The sequence below is a fragment of the Odontesthes bonariensis genome, chromosome 8, assembly GCF_027942865.1.
Source record: "Odontesthes bonariensis isolate fOdoBon6 chromosome 8, fOdoBon6.hap1, whole genome shotgun sequence".
NCBI classification, from domain to species: domain Eukaryota; kingdom Metazoa; phylum Chordata; class Actinopteri; order Atheriniformes; family Atherinopsidae; genus Odontesthes; species Odontesthes bonariensis.
Genome location: NC_134513.1, coordinates 28,359,534 through 28,384,515, shown reverse-complemented (window position 1 = coordinate 28,384,515; position 24,982 = coordinate 28,359,534).

Here is a 24,982-nt window from a genome sequence, read left to right as displayed (position 1 = left end):
TTTCAGAGTTGGTCAAGTGTCAATTGTGATGCTATGAATGTTACATCATCTTTTCCATGTTCTTTTAATGAGAGATGTTGAGTTTGATTTGAAAAGTTATAAAATAGCAGAGGATGGTTTAGGTCCATTGACCTCTGGGTTATGGGCCCAGCACTCTTCCGCTGCGCCACTCTGCTACACACCTCAGATGGGACTAAAACCCACAATCCCTGGCTTAGGAGGACAGTGCCTTATCCACGTGACTATTCAAAATAACATACCTAATAAAAAGAAATCGGGTAAACGATCCTCTAATCCATTTAACAAAAGTGAAAGATTTCAGTCTTTTGACAATAATTCTTTTTTCTTACTTATATCAGAAAAGTGGACTTTGGAGAACACTAATGTGCACAACAAACTAGTTTGAATTAAGAGTGTGTAGAAAGGTTTTCAGAGTTGGTCAAGTGTCAATTGTGATGCTATGAATTTTACATCATCTTTTCCAGGTTTTTATAATGAGATATGTTGAGTTTGACTTGAAAACGTATACATAGCAGAGGATGGTTTCGGTCCATCGACCTCTGGGTTATGGGCCCAGCACGCTTCCGCTGCGCCACTCTGCTACACACCTCTGATGGGACTTGAACCCACAATCCCTGGCTTAGGAGGCCAGTGCCTTATCCACGTGACTATTCAAAATAAAAAACACAACTTAAAGAAATCGGGTAAACGATCTTCTAATCCATTGAACAAAAGTGAAAGATTTCAGTGTTTTGACACAATAATTCTTTTTTCTTACTTATATCAGAAAAGTGTACTTTGGGGAACACTCATGTGTACAACAAACGAGTTTGAATTAAGAGTGTGTAGAAAGGTTTTCAGAGTTGGTCAAGTGTCAATTGTGATGCTATGAATGTTACATCATCTTTTCCAGGTTTTTTTAATGAGATATGTTGAGTTTGATTTGAAAATGTATACATAGCAGAGGATGGTTTCGGTCCATCGACCTCTGGGTTATGGGCCCAGCACGCTTCCGCTGCGCCACTCTGCTACACACCTCAGATGGGACTTGAACCCACAATCCCTGGCTTAGGAGGCCAGTGCCTTATCCACGTGACTATTCAAAGTAAAAAACACAACTTAAAGAAATCGGGTAAACGATCCTCTAATCCATTTAACAAAAGTGAAAGATTGAAGTCTTTTGACACAATAATTCTTTTTTCTTACTTATATCAGAAAAGTGGACATTGGAGGACACTCGTGAGCACACCAAACAAGTTTGAATTAAGAGTGTGTAGAAAGGGTTTCAGAGTTGGTCAAGTGTCAATTGTGATGCTATGAATGTTACATCATCTTTTCCATGTTCTTTTAATGAGAGATGTTGAGTTTGATTTGAAAAGTTAGAAAATAGCAGAGGATGGTTTAGGTCCATTGACCTCTGGGTTATGGGCCCAGCACGCTTCCGCTGCGCCACTCTGCTACACACCTCAGATGGGACTAAAACCCACAATCCCTGGCTTAGGAGGACAGTGCCTTATCCACGTGACTATTCAAAATAACATACATAATAAAATGAAATCGGGTAAACGATCCTCTCATCCATTTAACAAAAGTGAAAGATTTCAGTCTTTTGACAATAATTCTTTTTTCTTACTTATATCAGAAAAGTGGACTTTGGAGAACACTAATGTGCACAACAAACTAGTTTGAATTAAGAGTGTGTAGAAAGGTTTTCAGAGTTGGTCAAGTGTCAATTGTGATGCTATGAATTTTACATCATCTTTTCCAGGTTTTTTTAATGAGATATGTTGAGTTTGATTTGAAAATGTATACATAGCAGAGGATGGTTTCGGTCCATCGACCTCTGGGTCATGGGCCCAGCACGCTTCCGCTGCGCCACTCTGCTACACACCTCTGATGGGACTTGAACCCACAATCCCTGGCTTAGGAGGCCAGTGCCTTATCCACGTGACTATTCAAAATAAAAAACACAACTTAAAGAAATCGGGTAAACGATCCTCTAATCCATTTATCAAAAGTGAAAGATTTCAGTCTTTTGACACAATAATTCTTTTTTCTTACTTATATCAGAAAAGTGGACTTTGGGGAACACTCATGTGTACAACAAACGAGTTTGAATTAAGAGTGTGTAGAAAGGTTTTCAGAGTTGGTCAAGTGTCAATTGTGATGCTATGAATGTTACATCATCTTTTCCAGGTTTTTTTAATGAGATATGTTGAGTTTGATTTGAAAATGTATACATAGCAGAGGATGGTTTCTGTCCATCGACCTCTGGGTTATGGGCCCAGCACGCTTCCGCTGCGCCACTCTGCTACACACCTCAGATGGGACTTGAACCCACAATCCCTGGCTTAGGAGGCCAGTGCCTTATCCACGTGACTATTCAAAGTAAAAAACACAACTTAAAGAAATCGGTTAAACGATCCTCTAATCCATTTAACAAAAGTGAAAGATTGAAGTCTTTTGACACAATAATTCTTTTTTCTTACTTATATCAGAAAAGTGGACATTGGAGAACACTCATGTGCACACCAAACGAGTTTGAATTAAGAGTGTGTAGAAAGGGTTTCAGAGTTGGTCAAGTGTCAATTGTGATGCTATGAATGTTACATCATCTTTTCCATGTTCTTTTAATGAGAGATGTTGAGTTTGATTTGAAAAGTTATAAAATAGCAGAGGATGGTTTAGGTCCATTGACCTCTGGGTTATGGGCCCAGCACGCTTCCGCTGCGCCACTCTGTTACACAACTCAGATGGGACTAAAACCCACAATCCCTGGCTTAGGAGGACAGTGCCTTATCCACGTGACTATTCAAAATAACATACATAATAAAAAGAAATCGGGTTAACGATCCTCTAATCCATTTAACAAAAGTGAAAGATTTCAGTCTTTTGACAATAATTCTTTTTTCTTACTTATATCAGAAAAGTGGACTTTGGAGAACACTAATGTGCACAACAAACTAGTTTGAATTAAGAGTGTGTAGAAAGGTTTTCAGAGTTGGTCAAGTGTCAATTGTGATGCTATGAATTTTACATCATCTTTTCCAGGTTTTTTTAATGAGATATGTTGAGTTTGATTTGAAAATGTATACATAGGAGAGGATGGTTTCTGTCCATCGACCTCTGGGTTATGGGCCCAGCACGCTTCCGCTGCGCCACTCTGCTACACACCTCAGATGGGACTAAAATCCACAATCCCTGGCTTAGGAGGCCAGTGCCTTATCCACGTGACTATTCAAAATAACATACTTAATAAAACGAAATCGGGTAAACTATCCTCTAATCCATTTAACAAAAGTGAAAGATTTCAGTCTTTTGACAATAATTCTTTTTTCTTACTTATATCAGAAAAGTGGACTTTGGGGAACACTCATGAGCACACCAAACAAGTTTGAATTAAGAGTGTGTAGAAAGGCTTTCAGAGTTGGTCAAGTGTCAATTGTGATGTTGTTGAATGTTACATCATCTTTTCCAGGTTTTTATAATGAGATATGTTGAGTTTGATTTAAAAAGTTATAAAATAGCAGAGGATGGTTTCGGTCCATCGACCTCTGGGTTATGGGCCCAGCACGCTTCCGCTGCGCCACTCTGCTACACACCTCAGATGGGACTCGAACCCACAATCCCTGGCTTAGGAGGCCAGTGCCTTATCCACGTGACTATTCAAAATAAAAAACACAACTTAAAGAAATCGCGTAAACGATCCTCTAATCCATGTAACAAAAGTGAAAGATTTCAGTCTTTTGACACAATAATTCTTTTTTCTTACTTATATCAGAAAAGTGGACTTTGGAGGACACTCATGTGCACACCAAACGAGTTTGAATTAAGAGTGTGTAGAAAGGGTTTCAGATTTGGTCAGTTGTTAATTGTGATGTTCCTGAATGTTACATCATCTTTTCCAGGTTTTTTTAATGAGAGATGCTGAGTTTGATTTGAAAAGGTATACATAGCAGAGGATGGTTTCGGTCCATCGACCTCTGGGTTAAGGGCCCAGCACGCTTCCGCTGCGCCATTCTGCTACACACCTCTGATGGGACTCGAACCCACAATCCCTGGCTTAGGAGGCCAGTGCCTTATCTACGTGACTATTCAAAATAACATACATAATAAAAAGAAATCGGGTAAACGATCCTCTAATCCATTTAACAAAAGTGAAAGATTTCAGTCTTTTGACAATAATAATTTTTTCTTACTTATATCAGAAAAGTGGACTTTGGAGAACACTAATTTGCACAACAAACGAGTTTGAATTAAGAGTGTGTAGAAAGGGTTTCAGAGTTGGTCAAGTGTCAATTGTGATGCTATGAATGTTACATCATCTTTTCCAGTTTTTTTTAATGAGAGATGTTGAGTTTGATTTGAAAACGTATACATAGCAGAGGATGGTTTCGGTCCATCGACCTCTGGGTTATGGGCCCAGCACGCTTCTGCTGCGCCACTCTGCTACACACCTCAGATGGGACTTGAACCCACAATCCCTGGCTTAGGAGGCCAGTGCCTTATCCACGTGACTGTTCAAAGTAAAAAACACAACTTAAAGAAATCGGGTAAACGATCCTCTAATCCATTTAACAAAAGTGAAAGATTGAAGTCTTTTGACACAATAATTCTTTTTTCTTACTTATATCAGAAAAGTGGACATTGGAGGACACTCGTGAGCACACCAAACGAGTTTGAATTAAGAGTGTGTAGAAAGGTTTTCAGAGTTGGTCAAGTGTCAATTGTGATGCTATGAATTTTACATCATCTTTTCCAGGTTTTTATAATGAGATATGTTGAGTTTGATTTGAAAATGTATACATAGGAGAGGATGGTTTCGGTCCATTGACCTCTGGGTTATGGGCCCAGCACGCTTCCGCTGCGCCACTCTGCTACACACCTCAGATGGGACTAAAATCCACAATCCCTGGCTTAGGAGGCCAGTGCCTTATCCACGTGACTATTCAAAATAAAAAACACAACTTAAAGAAATCGGGTAAACGATCCTCTAATCCATTTATCAAAAGTGAAAGATTTCAGTCTTTTGACACAATAATTCTTTTTTCTTACTTATATCAGAAAAGTGGACTTTGGGGAACACTCATGTGTACAACAAACGAGTTTGAATTAAGAGTGTGTAGAAAGGGTTTCAGAGTTGGTCAAGTGTCAATTGTGATGCTATGAATGTTACATCATCTTTTCCAGGTTCTTTTAATGAGATATGTTGAGTTTGATTTGAAAATGTATACATAGCAGAGGATGGTTTCGGTCCATCGACCTCTGGGTTATGGGCCCAGCACGCTTCTGCTGCGCCACTCTGCTATACACCTCAGATGGGACTTGAACCCACAATCCCTGGCTTAGGAGGCCAGTGCCTTATCCACGTGACTGTTCAAAGTAAAAAACACAACTTAAAGAAATCGGGTAAACGATCCTCTAATCCATTTAACAAAAGTGAAAGATTTCAGTCTTTTGACAATAATAATTTTTTCTTACTTATATCAGAAAAGTGGACTTTGGAGAACACTCATGAGCACACCAAACAAGTTTGAATTAAGAGTGTGTAGAAAGGCTTTCAGAGTTGGTCAACTGTTAATTGTGATGATGCTGAATGTTACATCATCTTTTCCAGGTTTTTTTAATGAGAGATGTTGAGTTTGATTTGAAAATATATAGATAGCAGAGGATGGTTTCGGTCCATCAACTTCTGGGTTATGGGCCCAGCACACTTCCGCTGCGCCACTCTGCTAAACACCTCTGATGGGACTCGAACCCACAATCCCTGGCTTAGGAGGCCAGTGCCTTATCCACGTGACTATTCAAAATAAAAAACACAACTTAAAGAAATCGGGTAAACGATCCTCTAATCCATTTATCAAAAGTGAAAGATTTCAGTCTTTTGACACAATAATTCTTTTTTCTTACTTATATCAGAAAAGTTGACTTTGGAGAACACTCATGAGCACACCAAACGAGTTTGAATTAAGAGTGTGTAGAAAGGGTTTCAGAGTTGGTCAAGTGTCAATTGTGATGCTATGAATGTTACATCATCTTTTCCATGTTCTTTTAATGAGAGATGTTGAGTTTGATTTGAAAAGTTATAAAATAGCAGAGGATGGTTTAGGTCCATTGACCTCTGGGTTATGGGCCCAGCACTCTTCCGCTGCGCCACTCTGCTACACACCTCAGATGGGACTAAAACCCACAATCCCTGGCTTAGGAGGACAGTGCCTTATCCACGTGACTATTCAAAATAACATACCTAATAAAAAGAAATCGGGTAAACGATCCTCTAATCCATTTAACAAAAGTGAAAGATTTCAGTGTTTTGACACAATAATTCTTTTTTCTTACTTATATCAGAAAAGTGGACATTGGAGGACACTCGTGAGCACACCAAACAAGTTTGAATTAAGAGTGTGTAGAAAGGGTTTCAGAGTTGGTCAAGTGTCAATTGTGATGCTATGAATGTTACATCATCTTTTCAAGGTTTTTTTAATGAGATGTGTTGAGTTTGATTTGAAAATTTATACATAGCAGAGGATGGTTTAGGTCCATTGACCTCTGGGTTATGGGCCCAGCACGCTTCCGCTGCGCCACTCTGCTACACACTTCTGATGGGACTAAAACCCACAATCCCTGGCTTAGGAGGCCAGTGCCTTATCCACGTGACTATTCAAAATAACATACATAATAAAACGAAATCGGGTAAACGATCCTCTCATCCATTGAAGAAAAGTGAAAGATTTCAGTCTTTTGACACAATAATTCTTTTTTCTTACTTATATCAGAAAAGTGGACTTTGGAGAACACTCATGAGCACACCAAACCAGTTTGAATTAAGAGTGTGTAGAAAGGGTTTCAGAGTTGGTCAAGTGTCAATTGTGATGCTATGAATGTTACATCATCTTTTCCATGTTCTTTTAATGAGAGATGTTGAGTTTGATTTGAAAAGTTATAAAATAGCAGAGGATGGTTTAGGTCCATTGACCTCTGGGTTATGGGCCCAGCACGCTTCCGCTGCGCCACTCTGTTACACACCTCAGATGGGACTAAAACCCACAATCCCTGGCTTAGGAGGACAGTGCCTTATCCACGTGACTATTCAAAATAACATACCTAATAAAAAGAAATCGGGTAAACGATCCTCTAATCCATTTAACAAAAGTGAAAGATTTCAGTCTTTTGACAATAATTCTTTTTTCTTACTTATATCAGAAAAGTGGACTTTGGAGAACACTAATGTGCACAACAAACTAGTTTGAATTAAGAGTGTGTAGAAAGGTTTTCAGAGTTGGTCAAGTGTCAATTGTGATGCTATGAATTTTACATCATCTTTTCCAGGTTTTTATAATGAGATATGTTGAGTTTGATTTGAAAACGTATACATAGCAGAGGATGGTTTCGGTCCATCGACCTCTGGGTTATGGGCCCAGCACGCTTCCGCTGCGCCACTCTGCTACACACCTCAGATGGGACTAAAATCCACAATCCCTGGCTTAGGAGGCCAGTGCCTTATCCACGTGACTATTCAAAATAACATACTTAATAAAACGAAATCGGGTAAACTATCCTCTAATCCATTTAACAAAAGTGAAAGATTTCAGTCTTTTGACAATAATTCTTTTTTCTTACTTATATCAGAAAAGTGGACTTTGGGGAACACTCATGAGCACACCAAACAAGTTTGAATTAAGAGTGTGTAGAAAGGCTTTCAGAGTTGGTCAAGTGTCAATTGTGATGTTGTTGAATGTTACATCATCTTTTCCAGGTTTTTATAATGAGATATGTTGAGTTTTATTTAAAAAGTTATAAAATAGCAGAGGATGGTTTCGGTCCATCGACCTCTGGGTTATGGGCCCAGCACGCTTCCGCTGCGCCACTCTGCTACACACCTCAGATGGGACTCGAACCCACAATCCCTGGCTTAGGAGGCCAGTGCCTTATCCACGCGACTATTCAAAATAAAAAACACAACTTAAAGAAATCGCGTAAACGATCCTCTAATCCATTTAACAAAAGTGAAAGATTTCAGTCTTTTGACACAATAATTCTTTTTTCTTACTTATATCAGAAAAGTGGACTTTGGAGGACACTCATGTGCACACCAAACGAGTTTGAATTAAGAGTGTGTAGAAAGGGTTTCAGATTTGGTCAGTTGTTAATTGTGATGTTCCTGAATGTTACATCATCTTTTCCAGGTTTTTTTAATGAGAGATGCTGAGTTTGATTTGAAAAGGTATACATAGCAGAGGATGGTTTCGGTCCATCGACCTCTGGGTTAAGGGCCCAGCACGCTTCCGCTGCGCCACTCTGCTATACACCTCTGATGGGACTCGAACCCACAATCCCTGGCTTAGGAGGCCAGTGCCTTATCCACGTGACTATTCAAAATAACACACATAATAAAAAGAAATCGGGTAAACGATCCTCTAATCCATTTAACAAAAGTGAAAGATTTCAGTCTTTTGACAATAATAATTTTTTCTTACTTATATCAGAAAAGTGGACTTTGGAGAACACTAATTTGCACAACAAACGAGTTTGAATTAAGAGTGTGTAGAAAGGGTTTCAGAGTTGGTCAAGTGTCAATTGTGATGCTATGAATGTTACATCATCTTTTCCAGTTTTATTTAATGAGAGATGTTGAGTTTGATTTGAAAATTTATACATAGCAGAGGATGGTTTCGGTCCATCGACCTCTGGGTTATGGGCCCAGCACGCTTCCGCTGCGCCACTCTGCTACACACCTCAGATGGGACTCGAACCCACAATCCCTGGCTTAGGAGGCCAGTGCCTTATCCACGTGACTATTCAAAATAACATACATAATAAAAAGAAATCGGGTAAACTATCCTCTGATCCATTTAACAAAAGTGAAAGATTGAAGTCTTTTGACACAATAATTCTTTTTTCTTACTTATATCAGAAAAGTGGACATTGGAGAACACTCATGTGCACACCAAACGAGTTTGAATTAAGAGTGTGTAGAAAGGTTTTCAGAGTTGGTCAAGTGTTAATGTGATTATACTGAATGTTACATCATCTTTTCCAGTTTTTTTTAATGAGAGATGTTGAGTTTGATTTGAAAAAGTATACATAGCAGAGGATGGTTTCGGTCCATCGACCTCTGGGTTATGGGCCCAGCACGCTTCCGCTGTGCCACTCTGCTACACACCTCAGATGGGACTCGAACCCACAATCCCTGGCTTAGGAGGCCAGTGCCTTATCCACGTGACTATTCAAAATAACATACATAATAAAAAGAAATCGGGTAAACGATCCTCTAATCCATTCAACAAAAGTGAAAGATTTCAGTCTTTTGACACAATAATTCTTTTTTCTTACTTATATCAGAAAAGTGGACATTAGAGGACACTCATGTGCACACCAAACGAGTTTGAATTAAGAGTGTGTAGAAAGGTTTTCAGAGTTGGTCAAGTGTCAATTGTGATGCTATGAATGTTACATCATCTTTTCCAGGTTCTTTTAATGAGATATGTTGAGTTTGATTTGAAAATGTATACATAGCAGAGGATGGTTTCGGTCCATCGACCTCTGGGTTATGGGCCCAGCACGCTTCTGCTGCGCCACTCTGCTATACACCTCAGATGGGACTAAAATCCACAATCCCTGGCTTAGGAGGCCAGTGCCTTATCCACGTGACTATTCAAAATAAAAAACACAACTTAAAGAAATCGGGTAAACGATCCTCTAATCCATTTATCAAAAGTGAAAGATTTCAGTCTTTTGACACAATAATTCTTTTTTCTTACTTATATCAGAAAAGTGGACTTTGGGGAACACTCATGTGTACAACAAACGAGTTTGAATTAAGAGTGTGTAGAAAGGGTTTCAGAGTTGGTCAAGTGTCAATTGTGATGCTATGAATGTTACATCATCTTTTCCAGGTTTTTTTAATGAGAGATGTTGAGTTTGATTTGAAAATGTATACATAGCAGAGGATGGTTTCTGTCCATCGACCTCTGGGTTATGGGCCCAGCACGCTTCCGCTGCGCCACTCTGCTATACACCTCTGATGGGACTCGAACCCTCAATCCCTGGCTTAGGAGGCCAGTGCCTTATCCACGTGACTATTCAAAGTAAAAAACACAACTTAAAGAAATCGGGTAAACGATCCTCTAATCCATTTAACAAAAGTGAAAGATTGAAGTCTTTTGACACAATAATTCTTTTTTCTTACTTATATCAGAAAAGTGGACATTGGAGGACACTCGTGAGCACACCAAACGAGTTTGAATTAAGAGTGTGTAGAAAGGGTTTCAGAGTTGGTCAAGTGTCAATTGTGATGCTATGAATGTTACATCATCTTTTCAAGGTTTTTTTAATGAGATATGTTGAGTTTGATTTGAAAATTTATACATAGCAGAGGATGGTTTAGGTCCATCGACCTCTGGGTTATGGGCCCAGCACGCTTCCGCTGCGCCACTCTGCTGCACACCTCAGATGGGACTCGAACCCACAATCCCTGGCTTAGGAGGCCAGTGCCTTATCCACGTGACTATTCAAAATAACATACCTAATAAAAAGAAATCGGGTAAACGATCCTCTAATCCATTTAACAAAAGTGAAAGATTTCAGTCTTTTGACAATAATAATTTTTTCTTACTTATATCAGAAAAGTGGACTTTGGAGAACACTCATGTGCACACCAAACGAGTTTGAATTAAGAGTGTGTAGAAAGGGTTTCAGAGTTGGTCAAGTGTCAATTGTGATGCTATGAATGTTACATCATCTTTTCCATGTTCTTTTAATGAGAGATGTTGAGTTTGATTTGAAAAGTTATAAAATAGCAGAGGATGGTTTAGGTCCATTGACCTCTGGGTTATGGGCCCAGCACGCTTCCGCTGCGCCACTCTGCTACACAACTCAGATGGGACTAAAACCCACAATCCCTGGCTTAGGAGGACAGTGCCTTATCCACGTGACTATTCAAAATAACATACCTAATAAAAAGAAATCGGGTAAACGATCCTCTAATCCATTTAACAAAAGTGAAAGATTTCAGTCTTTTGACAATAATTCTTTTTTCTTACTTATATCAGAAAAGTGGACTTTGGAGAACACTAATGTGCACAACAAACTAGTTTGAATTAAGAGTGTGTAGAAAGGTTTTCAGAGTTGGTCAAGTGTCAATTGTGATGCTATGAATTTTACATCATCTTTTCCAGGTTTTTATAATGAGATATGTTGAGTTTGATTTGAAAACGTATACATAGCAGAGGATGGTTTCGGTCCATCGACCTCTGGGTTATGGGCCCAGCACGCTTCCGCTGCGCCACTCTGCTACACACCTCAGATGGGACTAAAATCCACAATCCCTGGCTTAGGAGGCCAGTGCCTTATCCACGTGACTATTCAAAATAACATACTTAATAAAACGAAATCGGGTAAACTATCCTCTAATCCATTTAACAAAAGTGAAAGATTTCAGTCTTTTGACAATAATTCTTTTTTCTTACTTATATCAGAAAAGTGGACTTTGGGGAACACTCATGAGCACACCAAACAAGTTTGAATTAAGAGTGTGTAGAAAGGCTTTCAGAGTTGGTCAAGTGTCAATTGTGATGTTGTTGAATGTTACATCATCTTTTCCAGGTTTTTATAATGAGATATGTTGAGTTTTATTTAAAAAGTTATAAAATAGCAGAGGATGGTTTCGGTCCATCGACCTCTGGGTTATGGGCCCAGCACGCTTCCGCTGCGCCACTCTGCTACACACCTCAGATGGGACTCGAACCCACAATCCCTGGCTTAGGAGGCCAGTGCCTTATCCACGCGACTATTCAAAATAAAAAACACAACTTAAAGAAATCGCGTAAACGATCCTCTAATCCATTTAACAAAAGTGAAAGATTTCAGTCTTTTGACACAATAATTCTTTTTTCTTACTTATATCAGAAAAGTGGACTTTGGAGGACACTCATGTGCACACCAAACGAGTTTGAATTAAGAGTGTGTAGAAAGGGTTTCAGATTTGGTCAGTTGTTAATTGTGATGTTCCTGAATGTTACATCATCTTTTCCAGGTTTTTTTAATGAGAGATGCTGAGTTTGATTTGAAAAGGTATACATAGCAGAGGATGGTTTCGGTCCATCGACCTCTGGGTTAAGGGCCCAGCACGCTTCCGCTGCGCCACTCTGCTATACACCTCTGATGGGACTCGAACCCACAATCCCTGGCTTAGGAGGCCAGTGCCTTATCCACGTGACTATTCAAAATAACACACATAATAAAAAGAAATCGGGTAAACGATCCTCTAATCCATTTAACAAAAGTGAAAGATTTCAGTCTTTTGACAATAATAATTTTTTCTTACTTATATCAGAAAAGTGGACTTTGGAGAACACTAATTTGCACAACAAACGAGTTTGAATTAAGAGTGTGTAGAAAGGGTTTCAGAGTTGGTCAAGTGTCAATTGTGATGCTATGAATGTTACATCATCTTTTCCAGTTTTATTTAATGAGAGATGTTGAGTTTGATTTGAAAATTTATACATAGCAGAGGATGGTTTCGGTCCATCGACCTCTGGGTTATGGGCCCAGCACGCTTCCGCTGCGCCACTCTGCTACACACCTCAGATGGGACTCGAACCCACAATCCCTGGCTTAGGAGGCCAGTGCCTTATCCACGTGACTATTCAAAATAACATACATAATAAAAAGAAATCGGGTAAACTATCCTCTGATCCATTTAACAAAAGTGAAAGATTGAAGTCTTTTGACACAATAATTCTTTTTTCTTACTTATATCAGAAAAGTGGACATTGGAGAACACTCATGTGCACACCAAACGAGTTTGAATTAAGAGTGTGTAGAAAGGTTTTCAGAGTTGGTCAAGTGTTAATGTGATTATACTGAATGTTACATCATCTTTTCCAGTTTTTTTTAATGAGAGATGTTGAGTTTGATTTGAAAAAGTATACATAGCAGAGGATGGTTTCGGTCCATCGACCTCTGGGTTATGGGCCCAGCACGCTTCCGCTGTGCCACTCTGCTACACACCTCAGATGGGACTCGAACCCACAATCCCTGGCTTAGGAGGCCAGTGCCTTATCCACGTGACTATTCAAAATAACATACATAATAAAAAGAAATCGGGTAAACGATCCTCTAATCCATTCAACAAAAGTGAAAGATTTCAGTCTTTTGACACAATAATTCTTTTTTCTTACTTATATCAGAAAAGTGGACATTAGAGGACACTCATGTGCACACCAAACGAGTTTGAATTAAGAGTGTGTAGAAAGGTTTTCAGAGTTGGTCAAGTGTCAATTGTGATGCTATGAATGTTACATCATCTTTTCCAGGTTCTTTTAATGAGATATGTTGAGTTTGATTTGAAAATGTATACATAGCAGAGGATGGTTTCGGTCCATCGACCTCTGGGTTATGGGCCCAGCACGCTTCTGCTGCGCCACTCTGCTATACACCTCAGATGGGACTAAAATCCACAATCCCTGGCTTAGGAGGCCAGTGCCTTATCCACGTGACTATTCAAAATAAAAAACACAACTTAAAGAAATCGGGTAAACGATCCTCTAATCCATTTATCAAAAGTGAAAGATTTCAGTCTTTTGACACAATAATTCTTTTTTCTTACTTATATCAGAAAAGTGGACTTTGGGGAACACTCATGTGTACAACAAACGAGTTTGAATTAAGAGTGTGTAGAAAGGGTTTCAGAGTTGGTCAAGTGTCAATTGTGATGCTATGAATGTTACATCATCTTTTCCAGGTTTTTTTAATGAGAGATGTTGAGTTTGATTTGAAAATGTATACATAGCAGAGGATGGTTTCTGTCCATCGACCTCTGGGTTATGGGCCCAGCACGCTTCCGCTGCGCCACTCTGCTATACACCTCTGATGGGACTCGAACCCTCAATCCCTGGCTTAGGAGGCCAGTGCCTTATCCACGTGACTATTCAAAGTAAAAAACACAACTTAAAGAAATCGGGTAAACGATCCTCTAATCCATTTAACAAAAGTGAAAGATTGAAGTCTTTTGACACAATAATTCTTTTTTCTTACTTATATCAGAAAAGTGGACATTGGAGGACACTCGTGAGCACACCAAACGAGTTTGAATTAAGAGTGTGTAGAAAGGGTTTCAGAGTTGGTCAAGTGTCAATTGTGATGCTATGAATGTTACATCATCTTTTCAAGGTTTTTTTAATGAGATATGTTGAGTTTGATTTGAAAATTTATACATAGCAGAGGATGGTTTAGGTCCATCGACCTCTGGGTTATGGGCCCAGCACGCTTCCGCTGCGCCACTCTGCTGCACACCTCAGATGGGACTCGAACCCACAATCCCTGGCTTAGGAGGCCAGTGCCTTATCCACGTGACTATTCAAAATAACATACCTAATAAAAAGAAATCGGGTAAACGATCCTCTAATCCATTTAACAAAAGTGAAAGATTTCAGTCTTTTGACAATAATAATTTTTTCTTACTTATATCAGAAAAGTGGACTTTGGAGAACACTCATGTGCACACCAAACGAGTTTGAATTAAGAGTGTGTAGAAAGGGTTTCAGAGTTGGTCAAGTGTCAATTGTGATGCTATGAATGTTACATCATCTTTTCCATGTTCTTTTAATGAGAGATGTTGAGTTTGATTTGAAAAGTTATAAAATAGCAGAGGATGGTTTAGGTCCATTGACCTCTGGGTTATGGGCCCAGCACGCTTCCGCTGCGCCACTCTGCTACACAACTCAGATGGGACTAAAACCCACAATCCCTGGCTTAGGAGGACAGTGCCTTATCCACGTGACTATTCAAAATAACATACCTAATAAAAAGAAATCGGGTAAACGATCCTCTAATCCATTTAACAAAAGTGAAAGATTTCAGTCTTTTGACAATAATTCTTTTTTCTTACTTATATCAGAAAAGTGGACTTTGGAGAACACTAATGTGCACAACAAACTAGTTTGAATTAAGAGTGTGTAGAAAGGTTTTCAGAGTTGGTCAAGTGTCAATTGTGATGCTATGAATTTTACATCATCTTTTCCAGGTTTTTATAATGAGATATGTTGAGTTTGATTTGAAAATGTATACATAGCAGAGGATGGTTTCGGTCCATCGACCTCTGGGTTATGGGCCCAGCACGCTTCCGCTGCACCACTCTGCTACACACCTCTGATGGGACTTGAACCCACAATCCCTGGCTTAGGAGGCCAGTGCCTTATCCACGTGACTGTTCAAAGTAAAAAACACAACTTAAAGAAATCGGGTAAACGATCCTCTAATCCATTTAACAAAAGTGAAAGATTGAAGTCTTTTGACACAATAATTCTTTTTTCTTACTTATATCAAAAAAGTGGACATTGGAGGACACTCGTGAGCACACCAAACGAGTTTGAATTAAGAGTGTGTAGAAAGGTTTTCAGAGTTGGTCAAGTGTCAATTGTGATGCTATGAATTTTACATCATCTTTTCCAGGTTTTTATAATGAGATATGTTGAGTTTGATTTGAAAATGTATACATAGGAGAGGATGGTTTCGGTCCATCGACCTCTGGGTTATGGGCCCAGCACGCTTCCGCTGCGCCACTCTGCTATACACCTCAGATGGGACTAAAATCCACAATCCCTGGCTTAGGAGGCCAGTGCCTTATCCACGTGACTATTCAAAATAAAAAACACAACTTAAAGAAATCGGGTAAACGATCCTCTAATCCATTTATCAAAAGTGAAAGATTTCAGTCTTTTGACACAATAATTCTTTTTTCTTACTTATATCAGAAAAGTGGACTTTGGGGAACACTCATGAGCACACCAAACGATTTTGAATTAAGAGTGTGTAGAAAGGGTTTCAGAGTTGGTCAAGTGTCAATTGTGATGCTATGAATGTTACATCATCTTTTCCATGTTCTTTTAATGAGAGATGTTGAGTTTGATTTGAAAAGTTATAAAATAGCAGAGGATGGTTTAGGTCCATTGACCTCTGGGTTATGGGCCCAGCACGCTTCCGCTGCGCCACTCTGCTACACACCTCAGATGGGACTAAAACCCACAATCCCTGGCTTAGGAGGACAGTGCCTTATCCACGTGACTATTCAAAATAACATACATAATAAAATGAAATCGGGTAAACGATCCTCTCATCCATTTAACAAAAGTGAAAGATTTCAGTCTTTTGACAATAATTCTTTTTTCTTACTTATATCAGAAAAGTGGACTTTGGAGAACACTAATGTGCACAACAAACTAGTTTGAATTAAGAGTGTGTAGAAAGGTTTTCAGAGTTGGTCAAGTGTCAATTGTGATGCTATGAATTTTACATCATCTTTTCCAGGTTTTTTTAATGAGATATGTTGAGTTTGATTTGAAAATGTATACATAGCAGAGGATGGTTTCGGTCCATCGACCTCTGGGTTATGGGCCCAGCACGCTTCCGCTGCGCCACTCTGCTACACACCTCTGATGGGACTTGAACCCACAATCCCTGGCTTAGGAGGCCAGTGCCTTATCCACGTGACTATTCAAAATAAAAAACACAACTTAAAGAAATCGGGTAAACGATCCTCTAATCCATTTATCAAAAGTGAAAGATTTCAGTCTTTTGACACAATAATTCTTTTTTCTTACTTATATCAGAAAAGTGGACATTAGAGGACACTCGTGAGCACACCAAACGAGTTTGAATTAAGAGTGTGTAGAAAGGGTTTCAGAGTTGGTCAAGTGTCAATTGTGATGCTATGAATGTTACATCATCTTTTCCATGTTCTTTTAATGAGAGATGTTGAGTTTGATTTGAAAAGTTATAAAATAGCAGAGGATGGTTTAGGTCCATTGACCTCTGGGTTATGGGCCCAGCACGCTTCCGCTGCGCCACTCTGTTACACACCTCAGATGGGACTAAAACCCACAATCCCTGGCTTAGGAGGACAGTGCCTTATCCACGTGACTATTCAAAATAACATACCTAATAAAAAGAAATCGGGTAAACGATCCTCTAATCCATTTAACAAAAGTGAAAGATTTCAGTCTTTTGACAATAATTCTTTTTTCTTACTTATATCAGAAAAGTGGACTTTGGAGAACACTAATGTGCACAACAAACTAGTTTGAATTAAGAGTGTGTAGAAAGGTTTTCAGAGTTGGTCAAGTGTCAATTGTGATGCTATGAATTTTACATCATCTTTTCCAGGTTTTTATAATGAGATATGTTGAGTTTGATTTGAAAACGTATACATAGCAGAGGATGGTTTCGGTCCATCGACCTCTGGGTTATGGGCCCAGCACGCTTCCGCTGCGCCACTCTGCTACACACCTCAGATGGGACTAAAATCCACAATCCCTGGCTTAGGAGGCCAGTGCCTTATCCACGTGACTATTCAAAATAACATACTTAATAAAACGAAATCGGGTAAACTATCCTCTAATCCATTTAACAAAAGTGAAAGATTTCAGTCTTTTGACAATAATTCTTTTTTCTTACTTATATCAGAAAAGTGGACTTTGGGGAACACTCATGAGCACACCAAACAAGTTTGAATTAAGAGTGTGTAGAAAGGCTTTCAGAGTTGGTCAAGTGTCAATTGTGATGTTGTTGAATGTTACATCATCTTTTCCAGGTTTTTATAATGAGATATGTTGAGTTTTATTTAAAAAGTTATAAAATAGCAGAGGATGGTTTCGGTCCATCGACCTCTGGGTTATGGGCCCAGCACGCTTCCGCTGCACCACTCTGCTACACACCTCTGATGGGACTTGAACCCACAATCCCTGGCTTAGGAGGCCAGTGCCTTATCCACGTGACTGTTCAAAGTAAAAAACACAACTTAAAGAAATCGGGTAAACAATCCTCTAATCCATTGAACAAAAGTGAAAGATTGAAGTCTTTTGACAGAATAATTCTTTTTTCATACTTATATCAGAAAAGTGGACATTAGAGGACACTCATGTGCACACCAAACGAGTTTGAATTAAGAGTGTGTAGAAAGGGTTTCAGAGTTGGTCAAGTGTCAATTGTGATGCTATGAATGTTACATCATCTTTTCCAGGTTTTTTTTAATGAGAGATGTTGAGTTTGATTTGAAAAGTTATAAAATAGCAGAGGACGGTTTCGGTCCATCGACCTCTGGGTTATGGGCCCAGCACGCTTCCGCTGCCCCACTCTGCTACACACCTCAGATGGGACTTGAACCCACAATCCCTGGCTTAGGAGGCCAGTGCCTTATACACGTGACTGTTCAAAGTAAAAAACACAACTTAAAGAAATCGGGTAAACGATCCTCTAATCCATTTAACAAAAGTGAAAGATTGAAGTCTTTTGACACAATAATTCTTTTTTCTTACTTATATCAGAAAAGTGGACTTTGGAGAACACTAATTTGCACAACAAACTAGTTTCAATTAAGAGATTTAGAAAGGTTTTCAGAGTTGGTCAAGTGTCAATTGTGATGCTATGAATGTTACATCATCTTTTCAAGGTTTTTTTAATGAGATATGTTGAGTTTGATTTGAAAATTTATACATAGCAGAGGATGGTTTAGGTCCATCGACCTCTGGGTTATGGGCCCAGCACGCTTCCGCTGCACCACTCTGCTATACACCCCAGATGGGACTAAAACCCACAATCCCTGGCTTAGGAGGCCAGTGCCTTATCCACGTGACTGTTCAAAGTAAAAAACACAACTTAAAGAAATCGGGTAAACGATCCTCTAATCCATTGAACAAAAGTGAAAGATTGAAGTCTTTTGACACAATAATTCTTTTTTCTTACTTATATCAGAAAAGTGGACATTAGAGGACACTCATGTGCACACCAAACGAGTTTGAATTAAGAGTGTGTAGAAAGGGTTTCAGAGTTGGTCAAGTGTCAATTGTGATGCTATGAATGTTACATCATCTTTTCAAGGTTTTTTTAATGAGATATGTTGAGTTTGATTTGAAAATTTATACATAGCAGAGGATGGTTTAAGTCCATTGACCTCTGGGTTATGGGCCCAGCACGCTTCCGCTGCGCCACTCTGCTACACACCTCAGATGGGACTAAAACCCACAATCCCTGGCTTAGGAGGACAGTGCCTTATCCACGTGACTATTCAAAATAACATACATAATAAAAAGAAATCGGGTAAACGATCCTCTAATCCATTTAACAAAAGTGAAAGATTTCAGTCTTCTGACAATAATTCTTTTTTCTTACTTATATCAGAAAAGTGGACTTTGGAGAACACTAATGTGCACAACAAACTAGTTTGAATTAAGAGTGTGTAGAAAGGTTTTCAGAGTTGGTCAAGTGTCAATTGTGATGCTATGAATTTTACATCATCTTTTCCAGGTTTTTATAATGAGATATGTTGAGTTTGATTTGAAAATGTATACATAGGAGAGGATGGTTTCGGTCCATCGACCTCTGGGTTATGGGCCCAGCACGCTTCCGCTGCGCCACTCTACTGCACACCTCAGATGGGACTAAAATCCACAATCCCTGGCTTAGGAGGCCAGTGCCTTATCCACGTGACTATTCAAAATAACATACTTAATAAAAAGAAATCGGGTAAACTATCCTCTAATCCATTTAACAAAAGTGAAAGATTTCAGTCTTTTGACACAATAATTCTTTTTTCTTACTTATATCAGAAAAGTGGACTTTGGGGAACACTCATGAGCACACCAAACAAGTTTGAATTAAGAGTGTGTAGAAAGGCTTTCAGAGTTGGTCAAGTGTCAATTGTGATGTTGTTGAATGTTACATCATCTTTTCCAGGTTTTTATAATGAGATATGTTGAGTTTGATTTGAAAATGTATACATAGCAGAGGATGGTTTCTGTCCATCGACCTCTGGGTTATGGGCCCAGCACGCTTCCGCTGCATCCACTCTGCTGCACACCTCAGATGGGATTTGAACCCACAATTCCTGGCTTAGGAGGCCAGTGCCTTATCCACGTGATTATTCAAAATAACATACATAATAAAACGAAATCGGGTAAACTATCCTCTAATCCATTTAACAAAAGTGAAAGATTTCAGTCTTTTGACACAATAATTATTTTTTCTTACTTATATCAGAAAAGTGGACATTGGAGAACACTTGTAAGCACCCCAAACCAGTTTGAATTAAGAGTGTGTAGAAAGGGTTTCAGAGTTGGTCAAGTGTCAATTGTGATGCTATGAATGTTACATCATCTTTTCCAGTTTTTTTTAATGAGAGATGTTGAGTTTGATTTGAAAATTTATACATAGCAGAGGATGGTTTCGGTCCATCGACCTCTGGGTTATGGGCCCAGCACGCTTCCGCTGCGCCACTCTGCTACACACCTCAGATGGGACTCGAACCCACAATCCCTGGCTTAGGAGGCCAGTGCCTTATCCACGTGACTATTCAAAATAAAAAACACAACTTAAAGAAATCGGGTAAACGATCCTCTAATCCATTTATCAAAAGTGAAAGATTTCAGTCTTTTGACACAATAATTCTTTTTTCTTACTTATATCAGAAAAGTGGACTTTGGGGAACACTCATGTGTACAACAAACGAGTTTGAATTAAGAGTGTGTAGAAAGGTTTTCAGAGTTGGTCAAGTGTCAATTGTGATGCTATGAATGTTACATCATCTTTTCAAGGTTTTTTTAATGAGATATGTTGAGTTTGATTTGAAAATTTATACATAGCAGAGGATGGTTTAGGTCCATCGACCTCTGGGTTATGGGCCTAGCACGCTTCCGCTGCGCCACTCTGCTACACACCTCTGAAGGGACTTGAACCCACAATCCCTGGCTTAGGAGGCCAGTGCCTTATCCACGTGACTATTCAAAATAACATACATAATAAAACGAAATCGGGTAAAAGATCCTCTCATCCATTGAACAAAAGTGAAAGATTTCAGTCTTTTGACACAATAATTCTTTTTTCTTACTTATATCAGAAAAGTGGACTTTGGAGAACACTCATGAGCACACCAAACGAGTTTGAATTAAGAGTGTGTAGAAAGGGTTTCAGAGTTGGTCAAGTGTCAATTGTGATGCTATGAATGTTACATCATCTTTTCCATGTTCTTTTAATGAGAGATGTTGAGTTTGATTTGAAAAGTTATAAAATAGCAGAGGATGGTTTAGGTTCATTGACCTCTGGGTTATGGGCCCAGCACGCTTCCGCTGCGCCACTCTGCTACACACCTCAGATGGGACTAAAACCCACAATCCCTGGCTTAGGAGGAGAGTGCCTTATCCACGTGACTATTCAAAATAACATACCTAATAAAAAGAAATCGGGTAAACGATCCTCTAATCCATTTAACAAAAGTGAAAGATTTCAGTCTTTTGACAATAATTCTTTTTTCTTACTTATATCAGAAAAGTGGACTTTGGAGAACACTAATGTGCACAACAAACTAGTTTGAATTAAGAGTGTGTAGAAAGGTTTTCAGAGTTGGTCAAGTGTCAATTGTGATGCTATGAATTTTACATCATCTTTTCCAGGTTTTTATAATGAGATATGTTGAGTTTGATTTGAAAATGTATACATAGCAGAGGATGGTTTCGGTCCATCGACCTCTGGGTTATGGGCCCAGCACGCTTCCGCTGCGCCACTCTGCTATACACCTCTGATGGGACTTGAACCCACAATCCCTGGCTTAGGAGGCCAGTGCCTTATCCACGTGACTGTTCAAAGTAAAAAACACAACTTAAAGAAATCGGGTAAACGATCCTCTAATCCATTGAACAAAAGTGAAAGATTTCAGTCTTTTGACACAATAATTCTTTTTTCTTACTTATATCAGAAAAGTGGACATTGGAGAACACTTGTAAGCACACCAAACCAGTTTGAATTAAGAGTGTGTAGAAAGGCTTTCAGAGTTGGTCAAGTGTTAATTGTGATTATACTGAATGTTACATCATCTTTTCCAGTTTTTTTTAATAAGAGATGTTGAGTTTGATTTAAAAAGTTATAAAATAGCAGAGGATGGTTTCGGTCCATCGACCTCTGGGTTATGGGCCCAGCACGCTTCCGCTGCGCCACTCTGCTACACACCTCAGATGGGACTCGAACCCACAATCCCTGGCTTAGGAGGCCAGTGCCTTATCCACGCGACTATTCAAAATAAAAAACACAACTTAAAGAAATCGCGTAAACGATCCTCTAATCCATGTAACAAAAGTGAAAGATTTCAGTCTTTTGACACAAGAATAATTTTTTCTTACTTATATCAGAAAAGTGGACTTTGGAGGACACTCATGTGAACACCAAACGAGTTTGAATTAAGAGTGTGTAGAAAGGCTTTCAGATTTGGTCAGTTGTTAATTGTGATGTTCCTGAATGTTACATCATCTTTTCCAGATTTTTTTAATGAGAGATGTTGAGTTTGATTTGAAAATAAATACATAGCAGAGGATGGTTTCGGTCCATCGACCTCTGGGTTATGGGCCAGCACGCTTCCGCTGCGCCACTCTGCTACACACCTCTGATGGGACTCGAACCCACAATCCCTGGCTTAGGAGGCCAGTGCCTTATCCACGTGACTATTCAAAATAACATACATAATAAAAAGAAATCGGGTAAACGATCCTCTAATCCATTCAACAAAAGTGAAAGATTTCAGTCTTTTGACACAATAATTCTTTTTTCTTACTTATATCAGAAAAGTGGGCTTTGGAGAACACTAATTTGCACAACAAACGAGTTTGAATTAAGAGTGTGTAGAAAGGGTTTCAGAGTTGGTCAAGTGTCAATTGTGATGCTATGAATGTTACATCATCTTTTCCATGTTCTTTTAATGAGAGATGTTGAGTTTGATTTGAAAAGTTATAAAATAGCAGAGGATGGTTTCGGTCCATCGACCTCTGGGTTATGGGCCCAGCACGCTTCCGCTGCGCCACTCTGCTATACACCTCAGATGGGACTAAAATCCACAATCCCTGGCTTAGGAGGCCAGTGCCTTATCCACGTGACTATTCAAAATAAAAAACACAACTTAAAGAAATCGGGTAAACGATCCTCTAATCCATTTATCAAAAGTGAAAGATTTCAGTCTTTTGACACAATAATTCTTTTTTCTTACTTATATCAGAAAAGTGGACTTTGGGGAACACTCATGTGTACAACAAACGAGTTTGAATTAAGAGTGTGTAGAAAGGGTTTCAGAGTTGGTCAAGTGTCAATTGTGATGCTATGAATGTTACATCATCTTTTCCATGTTCTTTTAATGAGAGATGTTGAGTTTGATTTGAAAAGTTATAAAATAGCAGAGGATGGTTTAGGTTCATTGACCTCTGGGTTATGGGCCCAGCACGCTTCCGCTGTGCCACTCTGCTACACACCTCAGATGGGACTAAAACCCACAATCCCTGGCTTAGGAGGAGAGTGCCTTATCCACGTGACTATTCAAAATAACATACCTAATAAAAAGAAATCGGGTAAACTATCCTCTAATCCATTTAACAAAAGTGAAAGATTTCAGTCTTTTGACAATAATTCTTTTTTCTTACTTATATCAGAAAAGTGGACTTTGGAGAACACTAATGTGCACAACAAACTAGTTTGAATTAAGAGTGTGTAGAAAGGTTTTCAGAGTTGGTCAAGTGTCAATTGTGATGCTATGAATTTTACATCATCTTTTCCAGGTTTTTATAATGAGATATGTTGAGTTTGATTTGAAAATGTATACATAGCAGAGGATGGTTTCGGTCCATCGACCTCTGGGTTATGGGCCCAGCACGCTTCCGCTGCGCCACTCTGCTATACACCTCTGATGGGACTTGAACCCACAATCCCTGGCTTAGGAGGCCAGTGCCTTATCCACGTGACTGTTCAAAGTAAAAAACACAACTTAAAGAAATCGGGTAAACGATCCTCTAATCCATTGAACAAAAGTGAAAGATTTCAGTCTTTTGACACAATAATTCTTTTTTCTTACTTATATCAGAAAAGTGGACATTGGAGAACACTTGTAAGCACACCAAACCAGTTTGAATTAAGAGTGTGTAGAAAGGCTTTCAGAGTTGGTCAAGTGTTAATTGTGATTATACTGAATGTTACATCATCTTTTCCAGTTTTTTTTAATAAGAGATGTTGAGTTTGATTTAAAAAGTTATAAAATAGCAGAGGATGGTTTCGGTCCATCGACCTCTGGGTTATGGGCCCAGCACGCTTCCGCTGCGCCACTCTGCTACACACCTCTGATGGGACTCGAACCCACAATCCCTGGCTTAGGAGGCCAGTGCCTTATCCACGCGACTATTCAAAATAAAAAACACAACTTAAAGAAATCGCGTAAACGATCCTCTAATCCATGTAACAAAAGTGAAAGATTTCAGTCTTTTGACACAAGAATAATTTTTTCTTACTTATATCAGAAAAGTGGACTTTGGAGGACACTCATGTGAACACCAAACGAGTTTGAATTAAGAGTGTGTAGAAAGGCTTTCAGATTTGGTCAGTTGTTAATTGTGATGTTCCTGAATGTTACATCATCTTTTCCAGATTTTTTTAATGAGAGATGTTGAGTTTGATTTGAAAATAAATACATAGCAGAGGATGGTTTCGGTCCATCGACCTCTGGGTTATGGGCCAGCACGCTTCCGCTGCGCCACTCTGCTACACACCTCTGATGGGACTCGAACCCACAATCCCTGGCTTAGGAGGCCAGTGCCTTATCCACGTGACTATTCAAAATAACATACATAATAAAAAGAAATCGGGTAAACTATCCTCTAATCCATTTAACAAAAGTGAAAGATTGAAGTCTTTTGACACAATAATTCTTTTTTCTTACTTATATCAGAAAAGTGGACATTGGAGAACACTCATGTGCACACCAAACGAGTTTGAATTAAGAGTGTGTAGAAAGGTTTTCAGAGTTGGTCAAGTGTTAATTGTGATTATACTGAATGTTACATCATCTTTTCCAGTTTTTTTTAATGAGAGATGTTGAGTTTGATTTGAAAACGTATACATAGCAGAGGATGGTTTCGGTCCATCGACCTCTGGGTTATGGGCCCAGCACGCTTCCGCTGTGCCA